The 19,752-nt window shown below is 40.8% G+C and overlaps 1 protein-coding gene and 1 long non-coding RNA gene across 7 annotated transcripts in view; one reads left to right on the forward strand and one right to left on the reverse strand.

Moving 5' to 3' along the window:
• KLHL31 (kelch like family member 31) overlaps positions 1 to 19,752 on the reverse strand; it is a 196,554-nt gene that overhangs the window by 136,523 nt on the left and 40,279 nt on the right. The window lies entirely within an intron of this gene.
• Positions 619 to 14,429, forward strand: LOC122220038. Of its 2 annotated transcripts, none has more exons than XR_006202654.1 (3): positions 619 to 859; positions 11,858 to 12,018; positions 14,286 to 14,429. It is a non-coding gene; the product is annotated as an uncharacterized LOC122220038 (long non-coding RNA). The 2 variants fall into 2 exon arrangements; XR_006202653.1 differs by lacking the exon at positions 619 to 859 and adding an exon at positions 1,563 to 1,715.

Raw genomic sequence — 19,752 nt, forward strand, 5'->3', positions numbered from 1 at the left:
CAACTTCCAAACTGAAATTCTGTTAATTCTTCCACAATAATTTTATTTTTATTTTTTTAATTTTTAAGGTTTATTTATTTTTGAGAGGGAAAGAGAGTGAGAGAAAGCAGGGAAGAGGCAGAGAGGGGGGAGACACAGAATCCAAAGCAAGCTCCAGGCTTTGAGCCGTCAGCACAGAGCCCGACGTGGGGCTTGAACTCACAAGCAGTGAGATTATGACCTGAGCCAAAGTCGGGCACTTAACCGACTGAGCCATCCAGGTGCCCTTAAAATAATTTTAATTCCATTAAAAATAACTCCCTATCCCCCCCTCCCTCCAGTCCTTGGCAACCACCAACTAGTCCCTTCTTGCTTTTTAATGAGTCTATTCTTTTAAAGACATTCTTTGGGATAACATCTTCTATCTGTTGGAGGTAATTCTATTCTTAGGAGTGGTAATGAATGCAAATGATCATTCATGATATTTTTGGAGACCCAGTTATGCTCATGCATCCACAATGGTTAAGGTCTTGTTTATTCACTGGGTCATTCATTCATTCAACAACAAATTGTTGCATCATATGTTGCCCTGGATTTCCCTGAGAGCAGAGCCTATATACACCTATATAGGTATACGCCTCTATGGGAGGTGTATTTGGGAAGTGATCGCAGGGAAGAGTGAGAGGCCAGAGGACTGAAAAAGAACAGAGAGAAAGACAGCACAAGGATGCATTAAGAAGTTGCCTAGCACTGTGGGCTGCTGTGCCTCAGCCCCCTGGATCTCTTGAGAAGCTTTCTGAAATGGATCTCATATAACTGTCCACTGACCAAGAGTGGCCCCACAGGCACTAACAACCTGGCTTCTGGCTTGTGTATTCTTGTGAGTCAAGTAGGTTCTCCCAGGATTCCACACCTTGGGCCAGTGAGGTACTGACAGATTTTACCTGCACAATGTAGGTGAAAGTTTGCACAGAACTGGGGGCTGAGGTGATGACTAGAGCAAGGGATACGCATATGTGGTGCTCCAGACACAGACATTGAACTAGGCACTGGACTGGAGCCATAATGGTGAGCAAAAGAAGGCAGGGGCCCTTTCTCCTGGGACTTACAGATGGTGACAGCAGACAGGAGCATGGGGGCAGTGGCAGAACTGTTATGCTGGATACTCATGACCCTGATGACTATGCATGGGCCATGCAACCACTTGAGAAAAGCTGCTGGGCACTGTACTAGGCAGATGGGTGAATACACTGAGGAACCAGAAGACATAGGCTCAGCCTCACGAATCTGGTGGGGAAGGCCCTGACAAACAAATAATTCCCACCAAACAATGAACTACCATTGTAACAGGTGCTGTGAATGAGAAGTTGGCCATATTTGGAGAGGCATAACAGGGGTTCTGGTAAAGTCAGTTGTGTCAGGACAGGTTGGAAGTTTTCTTCATAGAAACTATATCTAATCTGAGACCTGAAGGATGATGCACTATTAAATAAGCATTAATCAGACATTATAGCTCAGCTGCTAGGAATGCCCTGTAAATTATTACCTTTTTTTTTTTTTTCTCAAATTGCTCACAGTCCGGTTGGGGAGATGAATGATGATTACATCATCAGAAAAAGACTAACTAGACTTAGGTATAATGGAAGCAAAGGGAAGCAGCCCCAAGAAGCTGGTGACGTTTCAGCACAGGAGATCATGTTTGGCATGGTCCTGAAGGCTTTGGAGGTATTTTCTGGGTGAGTCAGGTAAAGGACTCCATTAAAATGTGTTTCTCCAATGGGCAGAGGAAATTGCAGTGCAATTCATAAGACCTTAAAGAGAATTTCAAGTGTAGCTTTTACTTTTTTTAAGTTTATTTATTTATTTTGAGACAGAGGGAGAGAGAGAATCCCAAGCAGGCTCTGTGCTGAAGTGGGGCTCAAACTCACAAACCGTGGGATCATGACGTGAGCCAAAATCAAGAGTCAGTTGCTTAACTGACTGTGCCACTCAGGTGCCCTTACCTTTTACTTTTAGGATAAACTTTTTATTTATTTATTTTAAAAAAATTTTAATGTTTATTTTTTTCCTTTTGAGAGAGAGAGAGAGAGAGAGAGAGAGAGAGAGAGAGAGAGACAGTGTGAATGGGGGAGGGGCAGAGAGAGGGGAGACACAGAATCCAAAGCAGGCTCCAGGCTCTGAGCTGTCAGCATAGAGCCTGATGCAGGGCTTGAACCCATGAACCTCGGAGATCAAATGTGTTTATTATCACAGGGTATCAGGAAAAAATGTTTTAGTTATCTGTTGCCATTTAGGAATTTAGGCCCAGTATGTTGAGAGAGATTCTAATTTCAAGACAAGAAAAAAAAATCACCTTTTCATGTGATATAGCCTAATCTCTAAATGTTCGTAACTAATTTGTTTTCAACATTGCCCATGGCAACAAAACACAAAACACATGTTTTGCAACTCCTACTCTGCAGTGTCTTTGGGCATCAGGGTCATATCCACCTAATGGCCACATAGTTGCACTGCAGTTAAAGGGGCTTGAAGGAAATTTGCTTCTTTCAGTGCTGACCTTGAAAACTGTAAAGTACAAGGCTGACCCAATGACAAGGTCCCAAAGAAGAACTCAGCAGGAGGGAAGTGGGGGTCTGGCCTCAGTTTTGATCTCACAATGGCAAAGGCTAGGTCTGGAGAAGCATGGGACTGGGGTGACACCCATCAGGACCATGCTAGCTTAGTCCTCTGCTGTGGAAAACACAGCTGAGCCCATGAGTGTGGACCTGGAGGGCTACCTCTCATGGCTTCAGCAACTGCATTCTTGAGCAGTGTATCATCCTATGGGGTTTATGGCCATAGCCTTTTAATTTATTTTTATTATTTTTGAGTGTGGGGGGGAGGTGCAGAGAGAGAGGGAGACAGAAAATCAGAAGCGAGCTCCACACTGACAGCAGCGAGCCAGATATGGGGATCAAACTCACAAACTGTGGGATCACAACCTGAGCTGAAGTCTGATGCTCAACCGACTGAGCCACCCAGGTGCCCCACAGCCATAATCTTTTGATAGGGTTTAAGGCTGTTTCATGACACAAAGTAGGAAATATTTCACCTGACATCTCTTAAACAATCATTCTAACTTCTAAAGCAGGAAAAGAGGCTAAGATTATCCCGTTCTTGTGTCTTTTTGATGTTTGCCAGACCAAGTTTTCACAGACATGATAACATAATTTGAGTGAATATGGATAGTCAATGTCAATCTCTCCACCAATAGGACCCCTCTCTGGCTCCTGTACCCTTCCACTTAGATTTGGTCTGGCAGATGTTTCAAGGCTAATGTAAATTGTGCATTTCTGTGAAGCATTTCTGTGAAAGTTCTCTGAATGCCTGATTCCCTTCTGTTGGCGCATCCTCCTGCATAAAGTGTTTCCATGTACAACAGCCATTGGGTCCACAGTTGGTCAATTATTGTTTTGTTTTTTTTAATGTTAACTTATTAAAACATTTTTTTAATGTTTATTTTTTACTTTTGAGAGAGAGACAGAGTGCCAGTGGGGGAGGGGCAGAGAGAGAGGGGGAGACACAGAATCTGAAGCAGGCTCCAGACTCCGAGCTGTCAGCACAGATTCCAATGTGGGGCTCAAACCCATGAACTGTGAGATCATGACTTGAGCTGAAGTTGGGTGCTTCACTGACTGAGCCGCCCAGGTGCCCCAAGTGTTTACTTATTTTTGAGAGAGAGAGAGAGCACACGCAAGTGACAGAGGGGCAGAGAGACAGGGGGACAGAGGATCCAAAGTGGGGGCTCCAATTCATGACCTGTGACATCATGACTTGAGCTAAAGTTGGGCGCTTAACCAACTGAGCCACCAGGCACCCAAAATGTTTACTTATTTTTGAGACACACACACACACACACACACACACACACACACACACACAGAACACGGTAAGCAAGAGAGGGGCAGAGAGACAGGGGACAGAGGATCTGAAATGGGGCCTCAAACTCAGGACCCATGAGATCATGACCTGGGCTAAAGTTGGATGCTTAACCGACTGAGCCACCCAGGCACTCTCTTGGTCAATTAGTTTTAAAAGTCAATTAAAGGTGTAACAAGAGCAATTTCTGTCCTGTTTGAAGGAAGGTATAAGAACAAACAATAAACTCATACTCCAAAGTGTCCTATGTAAACCAGGTGGTCAAAAAAATTCTGTTTTTGTGACCCTTAGAAGTAATTTAAGATGGGGCTAGGAAGTTGAAGAGGAGAGTAAAGAGGATCAAAGAGAGAGGATTCTTATGGAGAAAGTTCTTGGAGAGCTGTGACATTTCCCCTTTAATTTAGTAGGGGGAGAGGTGTGCTTTATCACTTCCCAATCCAAGTGAAAAAGGCTTTGAGGCAGTCACCTAAGCTTGATGTGTGTTCTCTGGGTTTCAGTGAGCTAGTGACTCTGAGGATGACTGTTCAGATGGTACACTGCACAACTGTAAGGTGCCATCCACACAGATGACAATGTGTATAATCTGTACAACTGTACTTGGAGACCCTAGGTGTTGACAAGCTCTTATGGCTAGAACTCTAAGCTGTTCTTTCACCAACATTGGGACAAGGAGGTGAGTTTTTCTGGTTTGTTGTTTGGATTCATGTGAGGGAGCTGGCCTAGAGTCTTCTTAAGAAGGACCACCAAGAAAGGGCCTTCTGGAGAGTTCTTCAGACTAGCAGCCTGAGGGTTGAGTGTAGGCAGTGAGAGCAGGCAGGCAGAGGAATGATCGCTTTCATCATGTGCTTTTCAGCGGGGATTCGCAATGGGGAGAATACCTCATGACAGACTCAACCCTGTACACCCAAGACCAATGGGCAGCCATGCCAGGTTGCGGACGTATTATCCATGGAAGACTGTGCCCTTTGTCTTAACCCGCTTGTCCCAGGCCCAACCCTGGAGGGGATGGAAAGGCAGTTAGTAAGGGGAGGCACTGAAAGAGGATGGACATCCACCTGTCCTAATGGCCCTTGTGTCCCCGACTCCCAAGACCTTGGGTTTCGTGGCCTAAATCAAGCCTCAGCTCAGGGAGGGGGAAAATATGGAATTTTGTTATTAAACTAAACTGATTATTTTAATTACTAAAACAAGGCTTTCCTTAAGACCAAAGGTGATCTCAGGACATTTCACACCCAGAGTGACTGGGAGGGCTGCTTGAGGCTTCATATAAGGACAGGAAAGAATCAGCCCACTCAGTGTGTACATTAGAGACGATGGCAGAGACAAATTCTCTTTGGGCCCTGCAGAGTGCCAAGCCTTCTGTGACCAGAACACATGGGAAATCTTTCCAAGAGATGCCTACCCATACTGGAGATACTTTATTTTAACTTGACACATAGAGATACTCACCCCCAATCTTTTGACATAGAGCCAAGGCCTTCTGTGTGAGCACAGGTAGATGGACCCTTCTTAAATTCACGCACAAAACGTCAATTGTGAATTCAATTTTGGTTTCCTTATTTTGGACAGAAAAATTTTCAAACCTTGCCAAGCAACCTGAATATAATTGTACATGCATATGACTTCTTTTCTCTTGTCTTCTACAGTTGTCTCACCCATGCGCATTTTTAGATACTTGCATTTATTGGGTCTTTTGAAAGCCTTCAATGTAGCATTTCATGGGAACAGTTTACTTTTTGGACTCCTATTTCATTGGTTTACATAATGTTTAATTAAATTATGTAATTCAATAACAAGTGCTACTGGCATAAACAGGTTTGGGAACACACCCAGCTGCCTCTTGGTAAACACACAGCTGAACCTGTGGGAGCAGAAGCACATGGGTGTGCTGGATAGTAGCCACCACCTCGTGTACCCTGATCATTGGTCTGTATGTCTCACAGAGAGTATGCAGAGCACGGGATTTTCTGGTGAGGTGGTCAGTGGAGGTCGGGTGGGTGAGCCATCCACTTTTGAGGCGCAAAGTTGGAAGTAACCAGCATGCAAAAGGTACCATTCACTGGGTCCCTACTATATGCCTGGTGGGGCCCTGGACACTTTACACACATAAGCCCATTTACCTTTCAGAGATATTATTTCCCTCTATTTTACAGTCGAGAAAAGTGGAGTCTCCATACATTAAGTAATTTACCCTGGGTCACTAAATGGAATAGTCAGCATTTCCCAACCTAATGTGCAAATGAATTCCCTGGGAGGTGTGATTTAAGATGCACACTTTGATGGAGTAGGTCTCCGGTGGGGCCTGAGAGTCTGCATTTCTAACAGGCTCTCAGATCCTGTTGATACTGCTGGTCTGCAGACCATGCATTGGGTGCCTCAGTCCTACCCCTGAGATTCTGACTTACTTGTTCTGAGATGGAGCACAGGCATCACTGTTTTCTAAAATCTTTCCAGGGAACTTTTTAAAATTTTTTTTATTTTTTTAAATTAAAAAAATTTTTTTTTCAATATATGAAGTTTATTGTTAAATTGGTTTCCATACAACACCCAGTGCTCATCCCAAAAGGTGCCCTCCTCAATACCCATCACCCACCCTCCCCTCCCTCCCACCCCCCATCAACCCTCAGTTTGTTCTCAGTTTTTAAGAGTCTCTTATGCTTTGGCTCTCTCCCACTCTAACCTCTTTTTTTTTTTTTTCCTTCCCCTCCCCATGGGTTTCTGTTAAGTTTCTCAGGATCCACATAAGAGTAAAACCATATGGTATCTGTCTTTCTCTGTATGGCTTATTTCACTTAGCATCACACTCTCCAGTTCCATCCATGTTGCTACAAAGGGCCATATTTCATTCTTTCTCATTGCCACGTAGTACTCCATTGTGTATATAAACCACAATTTCTTTATCCATTCATCAGTTGATGGAAATTTAGGTTCTTTCCATAATTTGGCTATTGTTGAGAGTCCTGCTATAAACATTAGGGTACAAGTGCCCCTATGCATCAGTACTCCTGTATCCCTTGGGTAAATTCCTAGCAGTGCTATTGCTGGGTCATAGGGTAGGTCTATTTTTAATTTTTTGAGGAACCTCCACACTGTCCAGGGAACTTTTTTTTAAAAAAAAACATTTATTTATTATTGAGAGACAGAGAGAGACAGAGCATGAGCGTGGGAGGGCAGAGAGAAAAGGAGACAGAATCCGAAGCAGGCTCCAGGCTCTGAGCTATCAGCACAGAGCCCGACGCGGGGCTTGAACTCACAAATTGTGAGATCATGACCTGAGCCGAAGTTGGATGCTTAATCAACTGAGCCACCCAGGCATGCCCCAGGGAACTTTTTTTTAAAGCTCACTTATTTTTGAGAGAGAGAGAGAGAGAGAGAGAGAGAGAGAGCAAGCAAGCAGGGGAGGAGCATAGAGGGAGAGAGAAAATCCCAAGCAGGCTCTGTGCTGTCAGTGTAGAGCCCAATGCTGGGGTTTGATCTCATGAGAGATGATGAACTAAACCAAAATCAAGAGTTGGAGGCTTAACTGACTGAGCCACTCAGGTGCTCCTCCAGGGAAATTTTATACACCGAGGACAGGTGATGAGTAGCTTGGACCCCAGTGAGGGCAGGAAAGTTGGACACCTGGACTGATAGATACTTAATTTTGAATACTGCAGCTAAATCGAGTGTTTTAAAAACATAAGACTAATAACATTTGAAACAATATAAAAGTTCATAAAATAAAACTTAAAACTCCTCCATTCCCTACATAACATGAAGAATTTTCTTAAAACTCAAATTAAACCATCCTTGCATACACCTATGTGACAATATTGCAATTCAGTGACATGTCACAAGCTTTTTTCATCGTTGGTACACGCAGAACTATTTCGTCCTTAATGACACTGCATTGCATCCTCTAGCGTGGTTAAGTCAGAATTCATCTCACCAATCTTTTATAGGAACACATTCAGTTGATTCTAATTTTTCAGTTTTATAGGTAACACTTTGTGTACATATCCATGGTTAGGTTGTTTTGTAGAATGGACTTCTAGATGTGGAATTCCTGGGTTATTTAAATATTTATTCTCAAATTGACCCCCACAAGGCTCACCAAATTACATTCCCACCATCACGTATAGAAATACCTCTTCCCCACCACCTTGCAACTACTGGGTATTATCAATCTTTTCAATGTTAACCGATCTAATGTAAGAGACATGGATCCCAATGATGCTTTAGTTTGCATGTCATAATGAATGTATGAAGATGAATGTCTCTTCATATGTTTATTGGACTTAAGCATTTCTCCTTTGGATTTGCCCCTTTAGTTATGTGGTTGCTTACCATATTATATTAATCTTTTGTCTACAATTTATGCTACAATTTTCTTTCATGACTTCTGAATTTTCTTTTTACTTAAGAAAGTAACTTATCCCAAGATTATAAAATAGTCACTGGTTTTTCCATCTACTACTTGGATAGACTTGTCATTCATTAATCTTTCCAGTCAGAATTGAAGACAGGAACTCTTGAAGTAGAACTCTTACTTTGTTTCTTTTGCTTCTGAAATACCATTCTCAGCACTATGCATGGAGCAGGCCATTGTCACTCCTGGATTTGAAATACCCCCTGTATCAGATAATCAATCTCACACAGTCTGGTCTCTTCCTTCCACCTCTTTCTTTATTTTCTGTTTTAATTTCTGCAGTTTCACAGGACTTTTAGAAAGACAACTCTTTCCTTGTTATTCTTTTTTTTTTTTAACGTTTATTTATTTTTGAGAGAGAGAGATAGACAGAGTGGGAGTGGGGGAGGGGCAGAGAAAGAGGGAGACACAGAATCCCAAGCAGGCTCCAGGCTCTGAGCTGTCAGCACAGAGTGCCACACAGGCTTGAACCCATGGACCATGAGATCATGACCTGAGCCGAAGTCAGCACTTAACTGACTGAGCCAGCCAGGCACCCCTTTCCTTGTTATTCTTTTTTTTTTTTTTTTAACGTTTATTTATTTTTGAGACAGAGAGAGACAGAGCATGAATGGGGGAGCATCAGAGAGAGAGGGAGACACAGAATCTGAAACAGGCTCCAGGCTCTGAGCTGTCAGCACAGAGCTTGATGCAGGGCTCGAACTCACAGACTGCGAGATCATGACCTGAGCTGAAGTCAGACTGAGCCACCCAGGCGCCCCCTTTTCCTTGTTATTCTTTAGTTTTTCTTCTTTTTTAAACAAATTTCTTCTCTATGATGAATTTAAAATTCCCATGTCAGGTTCTAAGGAAGCCTAACTGGATTTTTTTTTTTTTTTTTACTGAAATTGCATTTTAATCCACTAATGTGGATTCTTTTTTTTAAAGAGTAACCTGTTTTTTAACGCTTATTTATTTTTGAGTCAGAGACAGAGCATGAACGGGGGAGGGGCAGAGAGAGAGGGAGACACAGAATCGGAAGCAGGATCCAGGCTCTGAGCCATCAGCTCAGAGCCTGACATAGGGATCGAACTCATGGACTGCGAGACCGTGACCTGAGCTGAAGTCGGACGCTTAACTGACTGAGCCACCCAGGCTCCCCTCACTAATGTGGATTCTTATAGCATTTTTAGTATTTGGTGTCCCACGTGGAAATAAGATATGTCTTTCCATACATATATAAATATGTATGGAGATATATATATGGATATATATATGGATATATAAAATATATATATATATATATTTTTTTTTTTTCTTTACATAGATCTTGCACGTTTCTTGTTAAGTTTATTCCTGGGTGAAATATATATATTGTGACATCTCTTTCCAAATCATCATTCTAATTGATTATTGAGACTAAACTGATTTAAATATATTTATCTCCTGGGGTGCCTGGGTGGCTCAGTTGGTGAAGCATCTGACTGTTGGTTTCAGCTCAGGTCATGATCTCTTGGTTTTGTAAGCTTGAACCCCACACTGGACTCTACTCTGGCAGTGTGGGGCCTGCTTGGGATTCTCTCTCTCTCCCTGTCTCTCTGCCCTTCCCACACTCACATTGTCTCTGTCTCTCTCAAAATAAATAAATAAACTTTTAAAAAATTGAAAAAAATATATATTTATCTCCTAATTATCCATCTTACTAGGCTCATAAGGCCTAAAAATTTAATTGCTTGTTTTAGTACATTTTTTCAAATATGAAATTAATGAGTATGCAAGAAAAAAACCCAGAAATGTAGAAAAAACTACCCCGACAACCGAGGACAATTATTATCATTTTACTTGTATCAGTTTTCATTCTTTTTTTTTGCATAGCTTCTGCCACATAATTGTAATCACAGTTTAATTAACTGGTATATATATATATATATATATATATATATATATATACATACATACACATATATGTGTATATACACATATATATGTACATATATATATATGTGTATATATATGTATATATATATATATACATATATATGTGTATATATATGTATATATATATATATATATATATATTTATTTATTTTGGGAGGAGTGGGGAGGGGCAGAGAGAGAGAGAGAGAGGGAGAGAATCCCAGTCAGGCTTCATGCTCAGTGCAGAGCCCAACACAGGGCTCTACCCCACCACTGTGAGATCATATGAAGCATTTTCTTAAAACTCAAATTAAACTATGCTTGCATACACCTATGTGACAATATTGTAACTCAGTGACATGTTACTCACCAAACCGAAATCGAGACAAATGCTCAACAGACTGAGCCACCCAGGTGCCCCTAACTGGTGTGCTTTTCGAAAGAATAAGTGCATTCAATATGCCAACACTGTTGTACTGGAAGTTTGTTTTATAAAGAACCATGTGCTTGTCACTAATGGGCAGAAACACTAATGTAACTTCTGCTACTCAGATTATTGGGTTCAGTCTCTCCTTCTGCTGCCAGCCTGGCTTGCTGGCATTTATACCAGCCAATTATAGCCCAGCGTCATGGAGCCCTCTCTCCCTCACACCACACATAGCTGCTGACCTCATCGCACACTCAGCCATTCCATTTCAGGCCTCTGCCGGATTCACTCTTATCACACAGGGGACATTGAGGTTGCTAGGAGTTTTTAATTCCATTTGAGAAGCAAGCTAGATCATGACATAGTCAAGATTTCCAAAGAAGTTGTTCGAAAACCATTTCTCACATGGCTCTCATCGACATAAACATAAATATGGTTTGGGTTTGGATGGGTTGTTTGCTGCTTCTTCTGTATTACTTTAAATTTGATTTCCTCACATGTTCATTTTGTGACTTATGCAGATTGCTCTTTATTCCTTCAGCTCTCTACTCATTCACCTTAACAATGAGGATTTCCTTGGCCTAATTATATAAAATAGGAATCCCCATCCTGACACCCCGGCCAGATAAGTCCTTCACATACACAGGCCTGGAGCAAGTGTGAAGGGAGGTCCACATACCATATGTCTCAGTATGTTAAAGGCCCAGCAGGACTTCATGTATACATGTGACCGCCTTGTCAGCCTGTCCTAGCTCCCTCCACACTCCTTCCCCAAAAGCCACCTTTGGCGTCTCCTTGGGCCTGGAGGTACACACACTTGATTTTTTCTTCTTATATGATGATTATGCATTTTTTGGACGTGTTATTTTTATGGCTTAAAACCCCAACTATAGGGGCACCTGGATGGCTCAGTGGGTTAAGCATCTGACTTCAGCTTAGGTCATGGTCTCATGGGTCATGAGTTCAAGCCCCACATCAGGCTGTGTGCTCATAGCTCAGAGCCTGGAGCGTGCTTCAGACTCTGTGTCTCCTTCTCTCTCTGCCATTAGCCTGCTCATGCTCTCTCTCTGTCTCTCTCTCAAAAATAAATAAACATTAAAAAAAAACCCAACTATATCTTTTTTTCCATTATTTATCTAGTTGATTGTTGCTGCTTAATAAGAGATATTTCTAGCCACCTCTGAATATGACTTTGTCCTTCTGTTCCACCCTTCCTTTTCCTTTTCCAGGTAAAGACAACCTTTTTCAAATCCCCTTGGCCATGTGACTACATTCTGGCTAATGAGATGGCAGCAGAAGCGGGATGTGGGACTTCTAGGAAGTCTCCTTCCTAGGAGGGAAAGAGGGAAAAAACACATCTTTCATTTTGAAAAAGATGTTCTTATTCAAGGTAAATGATTAGCTTCCTCTTTGTTTTCTCTTCTGGTTATTATACAGTCAAGTATCCTAAGTCTTTTTGAACGAATCTTAATTTGCGTTTCTCTAGAAAACTATCTGAAAAAGTTATATAGATTTTTAAGCTTACTGACTAGTATGCTCTTCAAGTGGTTTTATTCCCTACTTCATTTATAACTATAGACTCTTTTTTATCCATAATGTTACTTATACATTATCTCTTTTGGTGTGATCGTTTGCCAGGTTAGATTTAGTAATTTTATTACTTTCCAACTTTTTATTTTTTTTAAGATACCTATTTATTTATTTTAAGTAGGCTCCACACCCAACATGGGGCTCACAACCCTGAGATCAAGAGTCACATGCTCTACCAACTGAGCATATTTGACTTTTATTTTTAATTGCTATTCGTTTTTTCTTTCAATTTCTCATTTGGTTGGTTTCTGCCTTTATCTTCCTTATTTCCTTCCTTTCTTACCTTTTTTCTTTGATTTTATTTGTTATTTTTTGGTTTCTTGAATTTTGTGCTAGATCCATTTATTTTCAATTTTCCTTATTTTCCAATATATACACTTACAAGCATACATTTTTCTTTAGGTATGATTTTGGCTACTTGAAATAGCAGGTGTAAGGCACTTAGAAATGTTGAGGCACATGGTAGGCACAACTTTTTAAAAGTGGGCTTTCATGTGTCACGTAAAAGTCTTTAAAATTAAAAGAACTGTTTAAATTATTACCTTCACTAAATATTTTCCTAGTCACATTTCCATATATATTTACATTTCCTGTAACCAAATTAAAGAAGAAATCCTTTTTTTTTCTTTTTAAAATATTTATTTTGTATGCTTTTAAAAATTAAAGACTTTTCCTTTAGAGCAGTTTTAGTCAGGCTCACAACAACGAGAGGAAGGTAGAGGGATTTTCCTTATGCCTCCTGCTCCCACACATGCCTACCTCTCCCTTTACCAACCCCAACCAGAGTGGTGCGTTTGCTACAGTTGATAAACCTACACTGACATGGTTAAGTACCCTAAGTCCATACTTTACATTAGGGTTCACTCTTGGTGTTGTACATTCTATGGGGTAATTTTTTTTCCTATGGGATATTTTTAATTGTTGTTTCTTTTTCATTCCTTCTCAGTCTTGGCTGTTTGTCAGAATTACCCAGGAAGCTTGTTACCTGATACCAAGGCTCCAACTCAAATACTATCAGAATCTCTAAGCATTAGACCCAGACATTGCACATTTTAAAGCTCTCCAGATGATTCCCAGGTATAGCCAAGGCTGAGATTTACATCTATCTCTATTTTCTGTCCCATCTTTCCTAATCATAAGCCACAGCCCTTCAGAACTCTTAGAAGTCTAATAAAAATGGGTGGATGTAAATGTAATGCAGAAATTTTAATAACTTACATAACACTCTGGCAATATTTACTCATTGACATTGGAAATCTGTAATACATAATTGAACATTACTCCAAATATATATTAATAAATGAGTTTCCTCAGCAATTTGGGACAGATAGTTTCCTCAGCAATTAAAGGGTGAATAGATTTTCAGGCTAGTTCAGAAAAGCCTGTATAACCCACAATGTAGCTTAAATGGTTATTTAAACAGAAATGTATTAGGCACAATTTAATTAAGGACACTGTTTTCAAGGCTGGTGATCAAATAAAATCAGTTCTAATTAGAAAACAAAGTAAAGAGAGGGTAGGATTTCCCATATATATAAATGCTATAATTATTTTCCTAGTCCCTGAAAGGGGCATCCTGGTGTGGTACAAGCAGAGTTATCATCTCGAGCTGAGAAATAGAGGATTTCAAGTCCAGTTTGATTACCTGCCGTTTAGATGAAATTTGGGCAGAAGTCTAAACTTTCTGAGCCTTAGTATCTTTAAATGCAAAATGGGGACAACCTATCTTGAGGGAATGTTTCAGAGGTTACATTGTGTTGAGAAGGTGCTTGGTAGATCCTTTCTATGAGACCACTCACATTGCTTCTTATTTATCATTATATTAAACCTAAGATGGGGTGCCTGGGGGGCTCCATCAGTTGAGCGTCTGACTTCGGTTCAGGTTATGATCTCACAGTTCATGAGTTGGAGCTCCATATCGGGCTCACGCTGGCAGCACAGAGTCTGCTTTGCATTCTTTGTTCCCCTCTCTTTCTGTCCCTGCCGCACTTGTGCTCTCTCTCTCAAAAATAAAATGAACATTAAAAAAAATTAAACTTAAGATATCCCTTTTTTTCTTTGCTGCAGTGATATCTCCAGGGCTATTCACTAAGCATGATGAATTGTATAACCAGGAAGGAAGAAAGAAATGCTGTGGTGGTTGCTGCTGATCTCAGGCCAGCTAGGGTTACTTTTTAGCTGAGCCTCAAGGAGGCATTGCGCAACCAGACTTTCTTATGTGCCGCTTCTTTAAAGGTGAAAAGTCAAGTCACACTCTTCTGTGATCTCTGTTTTCTTTGTAAAAGTTTGTATAAATCTTATAATGCATATAGGCACGCTTTCTCTTCTCTGACTGTTTTTCTGGCCAGTTTGAATTCGTGATTAAGATATGCCCAGAGTAGCTTCCCCCGCCCCCCAGGTTGTCACAAAAGGAGTCATTCTGTGAGTAGTAGAAAACTTATATACCAGCAATTCACTCCTAAGACTGTAAAGCTGGCCCGAATTGAGGATAATTGATGCCATCCCAGAGCCATTGTGGGGTTGTCCTCTAAATTAAAAGCAGAATGAGGTACAAAGGAACTGCTTAATTTATATTTGTGCCTAAGACTTATAAGAGACAGAAAGAGTGAGAAGCCTTCATAGTGACTGAATTACAGTATTGGGTTGTACTTTGATTGTGGAATGCCAAATTAATGTACAACTGTGGTCCAAATTTACATAGCTAATAAGTTTTACTGGTCTGAGTGATCAGCTGTGAATGAGTTTGTCCAGAAGAGTTTAAAATACTAACTCGTTGGTCCCTCACAGAAATGGTTTGCGGACCCCTGGTCTAGAAAATATGCGGGCAGCTCTGAGAAAAGAGGTCAAGAAGACCGAGAGCCTGAAATGTCTCAGCACTGCCACAGACCTTTGCCCATTCACTGTTTCATTTAGTCCCAACAAGTGAGCAGGATAAGAGGTATTTCCCCCATTTTCACAGGGGCAAAAAATGTTGTTCTCAAGATGAGAAGTCAAAGTCTACATGGCTAGTGAATGTGGGGCTTGAATTAAAGTCCAAGTCAGTCTGATGCCAAAGTTCTTTTATTTCTTTCAACAATATTTCTTCCTTCTGGGTACGCAATGTCAAAAAAGAAGTTCAGTTTCTGAATTTATGTACAGTGAGGTGTGGCTCAAGTTCAAGAACACTAATAGCGGGCATTCAAGCAAAGGAGGCCGTGAGGAACTGAAGGCAGGGTCCTAGACTAATGTTAGAAATAAGGATTCTGGAATCTTGGTGAAGCAAGAAGCAATCAATAGGATGTGTGTTCAGAGGCTTGAGGGTGAAAATAGGCTAGGGGAGGAAACATTTGGAGTTCTCCTAGGATCCTCCAGCTTCTAACCAGACTGGGCATCAGTGTGACCTTCGCATGCCCAGCCAGTCCAATGAACCTTCTGTTAGCTTACTAAGGGTGAACTCACATGTCAGAAATTAAATTCCAATCACTGCATAACATGTTTTTGATCATAGATACATATTTCCCAATCATCTGTCTTGATTTCCCTATCAGGTAACAAAAACCAGCTGGAGAATATGGAATGTCTTATCAGTGGCACTGAAGCCACTGCTGAGATAGAGCGGCTGCCCTGTCTTGGCCCCAGTGGGGACCCACTCTTTAGTAAAGTCATTATGGGTCCAAGGTCTGAAACTGAACTTCAGAATCCAAAGAACAGTATTTTCATCGGTTCATCTAGTCATGATTGGGATTTAAAGGGCAGATTCATACCAATAAAAGCCAACTAACTGATTAATCCTGTTGGAAGTTGATAGCAGAGTGGAACAGAGTGCTCATGCCTCATGACCGACATCCTCTTGATCCTCTGGACGTTATTCTTATTTTGCATCCTTCTATATTGCATGTAGGCCCCCATTGCCTGTTTGCACTGGATGCTGTTCTGAAATGCTCTATGAATGAGGACCCTGGAGCCAGATCCAGGATTTGCATTCTAGTTTCCTTGGCTTCAAGCCCTATGACCTGGGCAGCTTACTATCTCTTTACACCTCCATTTCATTCTTCAAAAAATTTTTTTTATGTTTATTTACTTATTTATTTTTGAGAGAGAGAGAGAGAGAGAGCGCATGAGCAGGGGAGGGGCAGAGAGAGAGAGGGAGACACAGAATCTGAAGCAGGCTTCAGGCTCCGAGCTGTCAGCACAGAGCCCGACGCGGGGCTCAAACTCATGAACTGCAAGATCATGACCTGAGCCCAAGTCGGACGCTCAACCAACTGAGCCACCCAGGCGCCCCTCCATTTCATTCTTAAAATGGGAATAATAATAGTAACATGGTTATTGTGACGCTAAAATGCAAAGATACCTGAACGCAATAAACACAGAGCCAGGCACATAGTAAACATTTAAAAATATTTGTTTAATTTATTGGCATATATATTTATCTTTTAAAGATGTAAGAAGACCCTTCCTCCTACTTTACTATTACCATCAGCATTAGATGTTATCTCTTGGGATGGGATCTCTAATGATGACCATCTTCTATAATATTAATTCTTATCAATATCTGAAATTGGAGCTAAATTTTCTTGAACTTGTCTCAAAATAATAGTGTGCCCCATGCATCTGGAGGTGAATACACGTTTGCATTCCATCCTGATAAAAGAATAGCACTGAGGGACAGCTGTTTTCTACACATTATCTCTAACAGTTCCACCAAATGGCTGCTATGTTTGCAATCCCATGAGTGGAAATCAACACGGGTGGTCAGAGGCTATATATGAAAATTTTTAACAACTTCTGGGGGGTGGAATTATTATTATTTTTCACCACTTTCCATATTTTTCTGTATTTCTGAATATTTCATAATGAACATATATTGGTGTGTGTGTGTGTGTGTGTGTGTGTGTGTGAGAGAGAGAGAGAGAGAGAGAGAGAGAGAGAGAGAGAGAGAGACCAGAGAAATAAAAATCTATTTATGACTTAAAAATAAGAATTTTCCCAAATTGCAACTGGTAAGCAGGGCAAGTCAGTAATGAACCTGCCCCTGGTGATAAAGCCCATGTCCATTGCATCTCTCATGAATTCAACAACTATTTGTTGGTTGTCTCCAATGCTCTGTGCCAGGTGCTGTTCTACCAACAGGGGAAGCAATGAACAAAACTAGCAAAAGTCTCTGCCTTCCTGGAGAGCATGCAGGGGAGAGAAAGACAACAAGTAATTAAAAAGTATAAATCATGTATCAGATTGTGGTCAATGCTGTGTAGAAAAAGAAAACAGAGGAAAAGCGGATAAGGAAGCACAGGGTAGGGTAGGATTTAACCAGGCATATGACTGAGAGTGACCTCACCAAATAATCTAAATTGTTTAACATGGAATGTCAGACAAATTAGTAGTTTGCATTGTACAAAAATGTTAGCATGGCTGTCATGCAAGGGACAAAAAGTATGATAGTCAACATTTTCCCTGTTCATCTGCAATGAGCTTAAGAATGCTTTTGTAGGGGGGCACCTGGGTGGCTCAGTGGGTTAAGCGTCCAACTCTTGATTTTGGCTCCGGTCATGATCTCACGGTTCGTGAGCTCCAGCCCTGCATCGGGCTCTGTGCTGGCAGTGCGGAGCCTGCTTGGGATTCTCCCTCTCTCCCACCCTCTCTGCCCCTCTCCTACTTGTTCTCTCTCTCTTTCTCTCAAAATAAATAAATTAACTTAAAGAAAAAGAATGCTTTTGAAAAATCTGATAGATTCTAAATACATTTTAAATAAATTAGCTATGTGTGTACTATCCAAATCTTCTTTTGGCCTCGCTTGTATTACAAATAAAATCTAAATGCCAACGTTAAAATAATAGTCCACTCAGTCAATAAGAATTGGCTATCACATCAAAACAGAACTTAAATCCTGGATGAATGTGTATTAAGAAGGGCCAAACCAAGAAACCAGTTACTGAAAAATTTAGGTGGGCATGCTCAAAAGTCTAAGTGTTTTTTCTAAGTCTCTCATGCAACTGATTAACGCCTGTTCTTTATCCCGTACTTTATCATTGATGATTACTTTTTAGTCTATATAAAATAATATACGGGGGAAAAAGTTAGTGAATTTAAAAAAATACTAAAATGTGCCTTACTTGTAGAGTAGGCATTATATAAAGTAAACATCATACTGACCCCTCCCACAAAGTCCAGTTAAAAGGTTCACATTTGAACATGTTGGTATGCATTATTTTCAAATCTATATTTGCACATACATACTGAATCTGTTTCTGTAACTATGTAATATATAAAACTCTTCCACACACACTCCTGTGATTTTTACATATTGAACATGGCTTGCCTTCTTACCTCCAACACAAAACATTCTAAGTGATACCTAAACTGTTTTAAATTGTCTGTAGAAACAATGATTAACATTTGTGGAATGCGGTAACTACGTGATGGCAGCGACATGACATGAAAAAAATACTAATGGGACATAGAGTTGTATGTCTGTGGTTGAGAGATGATAAATTTTATGGAAAAGGTCTTCTTCAGTGGGACTTGTCTAATCTTTAACTGGCACCAAACACTAAGATGATAGTAGCACAAAGTCAATGTCACCTGGAAGGTTGGGCCTGGTAAGTTTACCTTCAAAGTACAAATTTTAGTCTCAAGTTTGTCCTTAAAGAGTCAGACAAAAAACACCAGATATTTCACTTGTCTACACAAAATAACAAGTTTTAAAAAGTATTTCATTCTGGGGGGTGCCTGGGTGGCTCAGTTGGTTAAGCGACCAACTCTTGGTTTCAGCTCAGGTCATGACCTCACAGTTCATGGGTTTGAGTCCTGTGTTGGGCTCCATGCTGACAGCGTGGGACCTGCTTGGAATTCTCTCTTTCTCCCTCTCTCTGCCCCTCCCCTGTGTTCACGTGTGCTCTCTCTCTCAAAAATAAATAAACTTAAAAAATAAAGTATTTTATCCTGATAAAGGTGATTTCAGTTTCTTGGTAAGAAGAAAAATTTGGGGGGCAGCAAATATCACTTGTCCTTCTCCACATGCAAAACCTCTGGTGGTGAGAATGGATATGTTCTTACCTATGAATTGTCTAATAATCCTTTCTACTTTCTTAAGTATTGAAATTACCTGAATCTTCTAACTGAAATATCCACAAGTACTTCCTTTACCTTAGTCACTTTCTACCCTCCTATTTCTCAGACATCTTGGAGGAAGCCTGATATTCTAATAGCCATGTTTTCTAGGCCACAAAACTGAGGCTATGGAGGACTACCTCTATCTATGGTGATAAAATGAACACCTAAGATGCACTTTCCAAGATGCTCCACATTTTCCCCCAACTGAATGAATACTTTTGCTCTGGAGCATAAGATCCAGAGGGCAAAGGCCTCTCTGAAGAGATGATGTTTGAACTGAGCAATGGATGACCATTGCATAAAGCAGTGTTCCAGGCAGAAGGAGCAGCAATCCTTCATCCAGCAGGTGGCTTTCTCTGGGGAGGGCTGTCACAGAGGCAGCCAGTCCTAGTGACCTTCCACGCTCCCCTCCCTCCATGGGATACTCATGCCAAATGGTGGA

The sequence above is a fragment of the Panthera leo genome, chromosome B2 (genome assembly GCF_018350215.1).
Source record: "Panthera leo isolate Ple1 chromosome B2, P.leo_Ple1_pat1.1, whole genome shotgun sequence".
Classification (NCBI taxonomy): Eukaryota; Metazoa; Chordata; class Mammalia; order Carnivora; family Felidae; genus Panthera; species Panthera leo.